We start from the raw sequence: 14237 nt of genomic DNA, 5'->3' as shown, positions 1-14237 counted from the left end.
GATCTTAATTCATAGGATATTTAGTGTGATGAAATATGATGATTCAAATAGAGATGCTTTATAAAACCATATAGAATAAAGAGTTTAGTTTCCAGCCTTACCCTGGACCCAAATGACACCCACATTACCCTTAACCAGTCATTTGCAATTGACAATGACCTGTTCATAAATCAGTGATATTTCAGCCTAGTGGACATTTTAGAAGCATTTTGTTAACTTTAGCTAGTGTGGTTTGTGAATGAGTTTCAGGCTATCCATGTAAGAAAGTTTACGTGGAGGAAGATTTTTTTCTTTTTTAAAAGAATAAAACAGTGATTCAGTGATTGCTGTTCCTGCAGCGATTCCTCATCATCCTTGTCATCCTCGTCATCCTCCTTCTTTTCCACAAGTTTATAAAGTTATAATCGCTGTGCATTAAACTACACATATCTTACATATAAAATGTTCTATTTTTATATACATCTAACAACTCATCACCACAATCAAAATAATGAGTATAGAGGTCACCTACAAGTTTCCTTATGCCACTTTGGTATCTATTCTTCCCTCCCCACTTCCTCTGTCCCCAAACAAACATTGATCTGATTTTTATAACTGTAGACTTGGTTTGCTTTTTCTAGAATTTCAAATATTGAATCCATTTCTTGTGTACTCTTTTTGTCTGGTATCTTTCACTTCATGAAATTATTTTGAAATGTTTCCATGTTGTTGCAAGTATTGCTAGTTAATTCCTTTTTATTGTTGAGTAGAATTCCATTATATGAGTATAACACAATTTGTTTATCCATTCACCTGTTGGTGGCCAGTAGGGTTGTTTCCAGTTTTTAGCTATTACAATTAAAGCTCCTATGAGCATCTGTGTGCAGCTCTTTGTATGAGCATATGCTTTCAATTCTAGGTATTTCAATTGGATAAATACCTAGGCTGTGTTATAAGATAGGTATTAAAAACTAGTTTGTTTTGGGAAAAAAACAAAAAACTGCCAAACTGCTTTACAAAGTACAGTTGACATTGAATAACATAGGCTTCAACTGTGCAGGTCCTCTTATCATGGATTTTTTTCAATAAATACTTACTATAGTACTACACGATCTGCAGGTTGGTTGAATCAGCAGATATGGAACTGCTGATACAGAGGGCCCACTGTAAAGTTATATGCAGATTTTCAACAGTGCAGGGGATGGGCGCCCCAACCCTCCTGTTGTTCGAGAGTCAACTGTAGTTGTGACATTTTACATTCTTACCAGCAGTGAATCTGAGTCAAATTGTTTCATATCCCTACCAATAGTTGGTATGATCTGTTGCTTTAATTTTACCATTCTAGTCAATGTTTAGTGCTATCTCATTGTAGTTTATATCTTTCATTTCACCAATAATGAATGATGTTGAACATAATTTCATATGCTTATTTATCATTCTTATAGCTCTGTTGTTGAAGTGCTCATTCAAACCCTTTGTTTTTTTATTTTTAATTCTTAAGATTTGAAAGTTCTATATATATATTCTAAATTCAATAATTGGTGTATTTATTTTGACAATATTTTCTCCCATTTACTGAATTTCCTTTTTATTTTTGAAAAGCAAACATTTTTAATTTTGGTGACATATCATTTACCATTTTTTTCTTCTTGTGGTATTTTGCCCTATTTAAGATATCTTTGCCATGCTCAAGTTTACTAAGATGTTTGCTCATATTTTCTTTTAGAAGTTTTATAATTTTAACACACATTTAGGTATATGCTCCATTTCAAGTTAATTTTTTATCTGGTGAAAGTTAGTAGTTGACATTCCCACTTTTCAGAAATTTTTCCAATTATTCTAGTACGATTATTTTTTAAACGAAGATCATTTCCTCACTGACTTGCCTTGACAATTTTTTGAAAATTTAATTGACCATGCACGTATGGTCTCTCTGGTCTCTCTGCTCTACAAGATCTATATGACTATCTTTATACCAATTCCACACTGTCTTGATTACAGTAGTTTTATAATGAATGTGAATATAAGACAGTATAACTCCCCCTCATTTTTTTCTTTTTCTTTTTTTGATTTGGTCATTTTTGTTTCTTTGCATTTCCATGTAAGTTTTACAATTAGCCTACAAATTTCCCAAGAAATGTAAAAGGCCTTCTGGGATATTGACTGGCACTGTGTTCAGCTTAAAGATAAATTTTGGAAAAAAATGACACCTTAATATTGATTTTTTACATCCATAAAAGTAGTATAACTCTACATTTATTTAGGTTTTGTCTAACTTATCTCAGCAATGTTTTTTGTTTGTTTTCACTATACATGTCATGCACACGTTTGTTAAATATTCCCTAAGTACTTCATATTTTGGTTGTTATTGCAGTTGGTATTCTGACATTTTTTATAATTTAAAATTCTGAATGTTTGTTGGTCACATATAAAAATGCAAGTGATTTCTGTATATTCATATTTTATCCTAAAAATTTCCTAAAAGTACTTAATGGTTCTACTAAAATATTCTGTAGATTTTTAAGGGTTTTCTACATAGATGTTCATGTTCTCATATGAAGTGGATTTTTTTTCTTCCATTTCAATATGGATATCATACAGTCCTTATTCTTCACTGATTGTACTCTCTAGAATCTTCAGTAAACTGTTGAATAGAAATGTGAGAGGACATGTTAGCTTTCTTTTTGATCTTAAAATTAAATTAAAATTAAACAAATGTCTCAGATATTTTATGCTGTACCTGACACTTCAATCAAATATAATCTTTTCTCATCTTATTTCTTCAGAGTTAGCACTTCCACTGACCTTGGCTTAGGTCTGGAATCAGACTTAGGTTTATCACCTTCAGTGAGAATTGCAAGAACACGTTTGCAGTTTGTTCCCTGCTGAGAAAAGAAATTCACTTGTATTATTTTATACTTTATTTGCTGGTTTTCTTAGAATGGATAATTCTTGATCATTTTGAGATCAATTAATGTTAATTAATATTCTTTTCTCAGTAAACAAATTTTAAGTGTAGTTATTAAATGGATGAATGCTATGGCCAAACCAGATAAGTATGAACCTGAGTTTGTCACTTAGTTGCTATGTGACCTTGGCCAAGCTACTTAACCTCTCTTTGCTACAGTTTCTTCATCTAGGAAACAGTATAATATTGTTACTTACCTTCTAGTATTATTATAATGATTAATTATATTAATATATAAATCACTTAGATCAATGTCTAGCATATATTGACTGTGATAGAAGTGTTAGGAATTTTATATTTTTAGTTGTATGAATTTGGTGAGTTCTTCAATCTCACAAAGATGTAATTTTTTCATCTCTTAAGGAGGGAGTGAATAATAGTAGCTATCTTAGAATTGTATCCAATACAGTATTTCAACCATTTAGCACATAAGTGATCAATAAGTTAAATTTATTTTTATTATTGGTATTATACTTTTTATTCTTATCATGTTACTTGCAGTAGTAATACTTCATCTAATTTACCATAATTTACACGAGCCAATACTGGGGTGTAAATTTAAAAATAATCCCCAAAAATGATTTTTAAATGAAAGATTTCTTTAAAAAAAAATTATTCATTTGTTTGGCTGCGCCGAGTCTTAGTTGTGGCACGCAGGATCTTCATTTCCGTGTGCAGGACCTTCATTGCAGCATGCGGAATCTTTAGTTGCGGCATGCAGGCTCTTAGTTGTGGCATGAGGGATCTAGTTCCCTGATCAGGGATTGAACCCAGGCCCTCTGCATTTGGAGCGTGGAGTCTTAACCACTGGACCACCAGGGAAGTCCCTAAATGAAAGATTTCTCGATGGAGGGGTAAGGATTCAGGTCTGATATCTGACACAGGTTTACAGAATTTCACCAGGATTTTGGCCACTGAAGTTTGATTTTTATCTTGGGAGAGTGGAGTTGGGAGCACGGTTTGATCTATACCAAAGGATTTCATACAATAATGCAATTGTATTTTTAAAAGTACAATTTTTGCATTCCAATCTGAAGAGAGTTACACATTTTCCATTTGAACATCCCACTGGCATTCTGTGTCAAAGTATGCCATAAGGAGGCAGGTAAAGGTCTATGAGATCAATACTCTAACACTTCTCCATTATTTTACTTTTAATATGTGGTTCTACATGCAGAATACATATAGTAGGTTTCATATCACAATTATTTTAAAGAAGAATGTATATTACACATCTATTCATTAGGAACACTAAATGTTTTTGACTTATTGATTATTATACTTCAAACTTAAAACATGTAGATTCCAAAATGAGTCCCAGCATAATGAAGCACCTGCTCTGTAGCACCATTTAATATGTATATAGCATATTTGGAATCATTTGCTTATATGTACTTTTCTTCAGCTTTCATATAAATACCTTTGAGATATTTTAGTTTACTTTACATATTCTGTCTGAATACTTTCCTGATTTTAACTCTCAAAAATGATGATCCCATTCTAAAACCTACTCTTGTCTTTTCACTTAAAAAATGATGCTGACCCTCCCTATCCTACTCCTCTAGGTGGTTGCAAAGAAAATAAAAAATAAAAGTAGTGGACTAAAAAAAAAAAAAGACTGCTGAAAGTTTTATGTTACCATTGAAGACTTAGCAGTTTTTCCTAAGCCTTCAACAATGACTAGTGGGAAAATATAGTGCAGTAGTACGCAAATGGTACGGTTTATTCAGTGTAAATAGGCGTTCATTATTAGCAAAAGAGTAAAAATTAAACCTTGGGAGTAAGTGCAGCTAAAATTAGTCTTTTATGTGATTTACAAAAACTAACATTATTATCATATTCTTATTATTTTTCATCATGGTAATGTTTTGAAATTAATTTTCATTTTTACCTGCCTCTTTATTTCTGGATCGGTGCCAAGAGATATGCAGTAAAAGACCCAGAAATTTCTTTAGACTCTATTATCTCCAGTTTATTTCTGCCAATCCTATCCATCTTATTCAGAGCAATATTAAATATTCCAAAAGATTTGCTATAACTTATAAATAAGCACCTTAAATTTCCCTTTAGCCTTCTGTAAGCCTCAGGGTCTTCTAAAGTAGACTTTTATATAAGTTCACATTGTATTCATAAGATGAAACTAAAGGAAATATTCAAACTTACTTTTAAATTATGAACCTATGCAATCAATGTAGTAAACTCTTGGACTTAAAATATATATTTTTTACACACCTTGCCCATTTATATTGTATGACAATGTTGATTCTGATCAACAAAGTGACTATATTTATAAAAAGATAAATCAAATTTTAAAACCAACACTTCCAAAATATTGGACCCTAATTACTATTTGCAGGTCACCTGAAAAATGTGTGATCAGAACATAACCTCAGAGTGACTTTCAGAGTGAAACACTCAGAAGCTGCATAATGGAGTAGAACATAAAAGGCTAGGAATGTGGAGAATTAGCTGGAGCAATAACTCTATTAGTCAATCTCTGAAATACTTTTTCTATGTCCTCCATTGCTCTAACCAGATTTACTCATTCTTGAGATTATCTAAGTACATATAAACATCACTCTCTAAATTAACTAAATTCATTTTAATTGCTTATTGGTAGTGCAATGTTGAATGTAATACCTTAGGAGAATCCTATTGTAAATATTTTGTTAAAAATAATATTCCTACATGAATGGATGCTTTTTGTTTGTTTTCTTAATCTATATTCCTATGTCCTTGATTTCCTAAAAAAAAGTACATCTACATATAACTTTGCCTAATTTAATTATATTTCTTTGATTTTCTGTTACGTGATCATAATTTTCCAATGCAAAGGTCACCTATATTACGAGTTCTTAGAGAAAAATCACATATGGTTTAAAAATATGATTTACAAGTGCTTCGTTGGGAAATTTAAAAAGATATTTAAAACCCAAGTGAGGTTATAAACAATATCAGGGTAATTCAATTTTTGACATTATAAGTTTAGTGTAAGTTTATATTGCTCATTTATTTTAATAAAAAATACTTCTAATGTATACCTCTTAATAAGATTGTTTCTAAAAGAAAACCACAGGCTCTTTACTGGTGAGACATTCCTATTATTTTTTTTTATAGCAACATGATATGATATGTTTAGAGCCTACATGCCTTTACTCATGCTGCTTCCTATTTCAGAAATATATTTTCAAAATCAACTTTGCATTTTAAAATCCTATGAAATTATTTAACTACCAACTTAGGCATACTCTTCTTTCTTAAGTGTTTTACAGAACCCTCAATTAAAATCAATTAATTCTTTATTTTCATAGGAATTTGTATCTCAATTTTAACTTTTTATCTCATTTTTCTCAGTTACTCAGTTCTGTCTACGTAGGTCATTATTGTGACTTGAGGGCATAGATTTTTTTTTAATATCCTCAAGGAACCTAGAGCATTGTAGAAAATCAATAAATGTTAAATTATATGTACATAAATCATTGCAATATGATGCAATAACAGAAAACCCAAACCTTAATTTCATTTTTTTCTCTCGTTTTTTCTCTTTGTTTTTACAAAGAATTTTTTCACAGCTTTGTTAAGGTATAATTTACATACCATAATATTCAACTATTTTAAGTGTACAGTTTAATAAGTTCAGTAAATTTATACAGTTGTGCAGCCATCACTGCAATTCAGTTTTAGAATACTATCATACCCACAGCATCCCCTTGTGCTCTTTGCAATAAATCCTCACTCCCACACCTAATCCCAGACAACCGTATACTGGATTCTGGCTCTATAATTTTGCCTTATTAAGATTGATCTATGTTATTGCATGTATTAGTAGTTTCTTCTCCTTTTTTACTGAATAGTACTCTATTATGTTAAAATACCATATATTGCTTACCAGCTGGTGGATGTTTGGGTTGTTTTGAGATTTTCTGTTACTATAAATGATGCTGCTATTTATTTGGTGTAAAAGAATTTAGTGGAAATTATAAAATATAACATTTTTATTTCACTAGAGTAGACTATGAAGAATAGGGTGGCTGGATTATATGACAAGTGTATACTTAAGTTAAAAAAATAATAACTCTTTTTCCAAGTGGCTAGGTCATTTTACTTTCCCAGCATCAAAACTTTAGAGTTCCAGTTTCTCCACATTCTTACCAACAGTTGGTAAAATGAATTCTTGTGTATGTTTTGCGTTATCTCATTGTGATTGTAATTTGTGTTTCCCTAATGATTATGTTGAATATATTTTCATGTGTTTCTTGCCATTCAGTTATCTTTTGGGGGCAAATTGTCAATTAAAACATTTTGTTCGGGCTTCCCTCGTGGCGCAGTGATTGAGACTCCACCTGCTGATGCAGGGGACACGGGTTTGTGCCCCGGTCCGGGAAGATCCCACATGCCGCGGAGCGGCTGGGCCCGTGAGCCATGGCCGCTGAGTCTGCGCGTCCAGAGCCTGTGCTCCGCAACGGGAGAGGCCACAACAGTGAGAGGCCTGCGTACCGCAAAAAAAAAAAAAAGAAAAAAAAAATTTGTTCACTTCAATGAGAATTTTTGAATTTGTATTTTTGAGTCTCAAGTTTTCTTTATGTAGTTTGGATACATAAGATATAGATAGGTTTTACAAATATATTTTCTTCCAGTCTGTTGGTTATCCTTTTTTTTTTTTTTACTTCCTGTGTCAAACCTAAGAAATCTTTGCCTATGGCAAAGCCACAAATATTTTTCTTTCGTGTTTCCTTCTAAAAAATTCATACTTCTTACATTTAAGTCTGTAATTCATTTTAAATTGATTGTTCTATATGGCGTTAAGGAAGGATTGATATTCGTTCAGTATATACCTATATTACTACAGCTTTTGTTGAAAAGAATATTCTTTCCTCACTTAATTACTATGGCTCTTTTGTCCAAAGCCAGTTAACCATATGTGTGAGGGCCATTTTGGACTCTTTACTCTGTTCCATTCAACCATATGTCTATCCTTAAGCCAGTACTGAATTTTTTTGATGACTTTAGCTTTTATAGGAAACTGAGAAATCAGGGAGTGTATGTCCTCCACAATGATATTTTATTTTCCAAATTGGTTATTTTAGGTTCTTTACATTTTTGTATAAGTTTTAAGCTCAGCTTGCAAATTTCTACCCCTTCCTCCCACCCCTGAAAAAAGGCTACTGGAATTTTCTTTGGGTTTGTATTAAATCTATAGATCAATTAGGGAAGAATTAACTCTTTAGCATTTTGAATCTTCCAATTCATGAACATGGTATATATATCCAGTTATTTGACTTTTTAAAGTTCTGTCAGCAATATTTTGTACTTCTCAGTGTATAGGTCTTACTCTACTTTCACTAAATATATTCCTAATATCTTATTCCCTTTTGGTACTATTTTCAAAGGAATTATTTTTAAATTCATTATCAAGTTTATTTTGCTAATATGCAGAAATACAATTGAATTAGGGGTATTGATCTTATAATCCTGCAACATTGCTAAACTTATTTATTTGTTCTAATGACTTTTTTGTGGGTTAATTGTGATTTTCTACATAGAAGAATATTTTGTCCGCCAAGGAGATAGTTCTATTTCTTCTTTAACCATCAGCACATTAAATGTTTTATTCCAGTGCCTACCAGCCTCTTTTCTGGTGAGAAGTCGATGTTTCCATTTTTCCCTGTCTGCTATCAGTCATTTTTTTCTTACTACATGAAGGACTTTTCATTGCCTTTGAATTTGAGCAGTTGACTATTGTGTGTCTCTGTGTGGGTCTGTAATTTAGAGTTTTCATCAAATATGAAAAACAATTTTTGGCCATTATTTCTTTATTTTTTTCCCTTTCTCTTTCCTCCTTTCTGAGACACTCATCACATGCATGTTGAAATGCATGAAATTGTTCCAAAGATCTCTGAGGAACTATTCATTTTCTTTCAATATTTGTTCTCTCTGTCTTTGGAACGGATAATTTTCATTAATTTACCTTCAAGTTCATGGTTTTCCATGTTCCATTTCAAATTCATGGATGAAGTCATCTACTGAATGTTTCATTTTAGTTATTATAATTTTTATCTCTAAAATTTCCACTTGGTTCTTTTTATACTTTCCATTTCTCTCTTGAGAGTCTCTATTTCTAGTCTCATTGTTATCATATTTTCCTTTAAATAAATAGTTACTTTGAAGTCTTCATTCAGTAATTCCAACATATGGACAGATGGGATTATTTTGAGTTATGTTTTAAGGTTGTTTTTTTTTGTTTTGTTTTGTTTTACATTTTCCTTTTTCTTTGTATATCTCAGTTTTTCTTAAACCTGGATATTTTAGGCAGTATATTATGGGAACTCTGAATTCTATTTTATTTTTCTGAGTGTTCTTGATTTTAGTCTCTTGTCAGGAATTAGATGATGTAACCAGATTCCCTCATGGTGTGCAGCTATAGTTATCTTTGCTCAGCTTTCCCCTTTTTTCTCTTTTTTTGGGGGGGCAGAAGGACTTATACCTATTTCTGCATAGTTTACTGATCAGCCAATGATTCAGGCAGATGTTGTACTCATAAACCTCAAGTCTGGAACGTTGGTACCTTTAGCAACCCAAGCTATGTGTGACTTGAGAAATACCTACAATGTCAAAGCCAGTTTTAAATCTCCCTTGGCCTCTATTCTTCCAGGTTCCTTCCAGGTTGCTTTACACTTGCATAGTTTAGAAATCAACTAGAAATATTTGGAGACCTCATATCAACATTTCTATCTTCTCATTTCCAGAATCTCACTGTTAAGTTCTGGCTGCTGTTCCTCTTACCATAGACTCAGCCTGTTACCTCAGGATTGGAAAACTTTGTTTTCCCTGTAGCTACTAACCATTTCAGCCACATTTAGCCAACAAAACCACAGGTTTTTGCTACTCTGTACTGACTCTCAACCTTCACTTGAATCTGAAATGTCCTATTTCAAAGCTGCTGGGTTTTGCAGTCAGTGACAAATAGTTAAAACTAAAACTTTCTCTGATCAAGTTGATGAGAAGGCCCAAAAAGAAGGCTATAGATTTATTACTGTTCTCACCCAGTAACATTGGAGTTTTGAAGAATAATTGCTTCTCAATTTGTTGTCTGCATTTGGTTGATTTTTAGGACTCTGAAATGATTATGACTTTGGGGGGCAATTTTTTCGATATACTTGTTTTCTGCCAAGGGGGATCACCTGATCTTCTCATATTACAACTATCAGAACTTCTGATGGAGTTTTATTTTTATGGAAATCTTACTAAAAATCAATACAATCATGTAGAAACTATAAAAATATGGATTCTATCATTCCTTAATGGGGTAACATTGACCCAAAGTGGTGACTTATAAATAAAATAATACATAATAAATATATAGGCATCATTGAATATCCAAGTACCAGGGTTTTATAAGCATGCATGAGTATGTGTAGTACTTTAGCAAACTAAATAACATAAAGGTATATTACTGGAGGTAAAATAATTTACATGTATGATAAAATAGTATAAAGATACTTCTATGGTAAAACAGTGTGAAGACAGTTCCAGAACAAGTGACTACATTAATCTGATCTCACATCAGAGCAAAACTGAAAGTAGAAATTACGTGTTGAAAGCAAATCACTTGTCACCCTTTGAACAAAAACAAAGAAAAGTTATTTTCCTGCTAATGCTTAAAAAAATCACATTAAGACAAGTACTGTATAAATTGACATAACTGCAAAATTTATAAACACAGTTTCTCATACAAAAGAATTTTTAATGTTGAATGGTATCAAAAAGTACCTTACTGGGCTTCCCTGGTGGCGCAGTGGTTGGGAGTCCGCCTGCCGATGCAGGGGATGCGGATTCGTGCCCCAGTCCGGGAGGATCCCACATGGTGCGGAGAGGCTGGGCCCATGGGCCATGGCCGCTGGGCCTGTGCGTCCAGAGCCTGTGCTCTGCAACGGGGGAGGCCACAACAGTGAGAGGCCCGTGTACTGCAAAAAAAAAAAAGTACCTTACACTTAAGATAATATAAGATTGTATTTGATGCAAATTTGTGACATGAGCAGTATTATTTAAACAAGATATACAGAATTTTACCCAGGTGCCTATAATGTTGTAATTTTACATCACTATATTACCATGACTCAGAACACTGGAAGCCATGAACTTCTCCAAGGCAGTGCCTGAAAGTGCCAATATAACTTTAGTTTTATCCATGTACTCTCTCTATATTAGTTCAGGCCAAGAGTTCCATCTGTGACATGATGTAAGTATGGGCTTTGCAACTAGGCAATCAAAATTAACCTAAATTGAAAAGCCTTATTGCAATACTTTTTTTCCCCTTTTTTAAAAAAATTTGAAACTTGCCAGGTTATTTAAATATCTTGGCCTCAATTCTAAGAAATGTGGAGTTAATAATATTTACCTAATAGTAATTTTTAAAATAGAAGCAAGACATTTTTTTAAGTTGGCATATGTATAGGAGATTATTAAATTCCTCCTGTTCCTTGGTTGAAAAAAAGGAAACTAAATCTATGCAGTTATACCTAGAGAACAAATCAAATCAATCATTAAATATAAGATGACATTTTTACCTGACTAAAATGGAAAAGGAGGATTTTTAAAACTTTCTCTCATTTCAAACACTGAATCTCAGAACTTGAAACCCCAATTTATAGGAAGAGATCTGAATGTATTATGTTTATCTGTTCATTTTTTTTGTCTAGAAAGAAGTAAATTGTCATTTGAAAGTCTACTTGTTTTTCAAGCACCGGGGGGGGGGGAATGACAAAAAGGAAAAAGTAGTTTCAAATCTCTTCCAGATTATAATTACATAAATCTCTAATATCTAATTATCAGATAGAAGGAGAATCCGATAGAATTCAAAATACTTAAAAGACTATTTTTTGTTTCCATTGGCAACTGTCTGATATAATAAAATCCCTCAGGGAAAAGTTCTGACACTGAAAAGACTAATCTTGGAAGTGGAATGGATTATTTGTTAGGAAGATTGTTCCCTCAAATGCATTCTATTCAAGTATCTTTGTTGAACCTCTGTGCTGTGTGTGACCAGACAGGACTTGACTCTCGTGAGCCAGAATTTGTCTAAAGAAATTGACTTTGAGATGAAGCCACCACTTCCAGGAATATCGCTTTCAAATCTGTTCTTGTGGTAGACATGAATTGAAAGATGTAATTGGGGAAAAATTGATCTTGAGTAAGAATAAACAGAATGTTTGCTTGAACTGTTGAGTACGGAATTTGGAAAGGTTGTGCATATGCCAATTGAAAAGGAAATTCTAAGAGAAACACCTCATGGGAGATCTAAGATGAAAATAGCTTTGGGAAAATAATCCAGTTTAACAATATGTGAGTTAATTTTAAAGAAATAAAATCTAGAAAGTTTAAGATCTTGAATTTTTTTTTTGCACCTTAACTTGCTAGAGGGGCAAAGAATTCATCAGAGTTTTAAATTTAATTATTTCTTAGTATATCTATGCCATGGATAGTCAGTATAGAGAATTCACAAAAGACAAAGGCGAGGAAAGTTGACTTGTGGTCTTGTAAATGACATAGAGATCAAAGAAAAATGTGTAACTGAAAAGCAGAAACCATACTGTGAAAATAAATGCAATTTCATGGAAATTTTCCCCATAATTTAACTTGTGCAAAAACTCATTAAAAGTTTTGCTTACGTATCAATGATCATATTTCTAGCTATCTTAAAGTTATTTTTTACAGTTTTATTAACACTAACAATGATTGGAAAAATCAACTTTAAAAAATATGCATTTTGTATAACTCCATTTAGAATAATGAAGCAGAATGAAGATGATATGTAAACAAAGTTTTTATTTCCTAACTTCAAAACATGATGGTGAAGGACATTGGGGGAATATATTTGCTGTATTTCTGTGTATATTTTGCATCTCCATTGGTGACAGCAGGTATTGACAGCTGGCTGGGGTAATGTAACACCTGCTAATAAAATGCAGTGCCTGGGCAGGCTCTGGAATAGTTATCAAAGAATTATAGAAATTGGTTTTTGATTTAGTCCTCCTTAGTTCTATAAATCTGTAGTTGGCACATGGACATTTTGCATGGTGAATCTTTGTTTCACGCCAGTAAAGGTTTGCACGTGGGAAAAGAAATTTACATTGAGATTTGGCTCTAATTTAGGTTTGCAAAATCTCAGTATTACAAATTACAGTTCAAATGAATGGGCTGTGGAAGCAAAATTGACTAAATAAGCATGTCGTTAATTTAACTCATTGGTCTGCAATATCTGGATAGTTTTACACTTGTACTTGCAATCCACAATTATCACTGCAAAAAGAGAAAAAAGAGAAAAAGAGAAAACTGAAATAGAATTTACCACTTTTCCAGTTATAACCAGTCTGGGCCAGAAGTAAAAGTTTTCTAAGTAACATGGTCATTTATGTAATTACAAATCAGATACCTGTCACAATATTCCCTTTTCCCACATGTATCTTCATGTTTGAGCTGAACTCTTAACTAAACTAGTGTAAGGAGACCTTTGTTTGAAACTCTACCTATCCTTCCTATGCATTTGTATAACAGATCTGACTATTCCTCCATACTAGATTATAAATTTACATCTTTAACCAAGTCGACCCTTTTTAATATCTGACAAAGTGAATTTTGTGTTCTATGTTGTTTTTTTATATAATTATTTTGACAAAATTGGAAGCACTATTAGAGTATACAAATTCAGTAGTTTTTGAGCACTTTATATTTGAAAGGTACTCTGATAGAAAAAAAAAACATGAATAAGAAAACATACCTGATTTCAGGAGAGTAGTCTCTTATGGAATAAAGAGACATGTTTGCAATTAGTCATAGTGAAATACAGAATGACATGACAAACATAACAGAAATCCAAACAGATTGCTACAGGAATACGTTAAAGGAAATAAATTGAACATTCTTAAATAAGAATTGAAAAAAGAATCATAAAATCAATATTTTTTATTATCTTTTCAAAAATTATTGCAGAGGTAAAGACTACAATAGGTTAATTGCAAGTGATTACAACTGCAGTGTTTAGATGACATAGATTGTACCTAAAAAGGTTGCTTTACAGTATTTTATTTTTAAAATTGGACTTTTTAAAATTTGGTCTGCGTGTGTGTGTGTGTGTGTGTGTGTGTGTGTGTGTGTGTATTCTCAAATCTTTGGGAGCAGTAGGTAGAGATATCTTAAGAGTATAGTTTTTGTTGATTTGCATTTAAAAAAGAATCCAGTGTATTTGAAAATGTGAGTTTTTTGAAAAATGGATATTCCTTATGAGCCTAGA

Source organism: Orcinus orca, chromosome 11, assembly GCF_937001465.1.
Source record: "Orcinus orca chromosome 11, mOrcOrc1.1, whole genome shotgun sequence".
Lineage (NCBI taxonomy): Eukaryota > Metazoa > Chordata > Mammalia > Artiodactyla > Delphinidae > Orcinus > Orcinus orca.
This window is presented reverse-complemented; position numbering follows the sequence as displayed.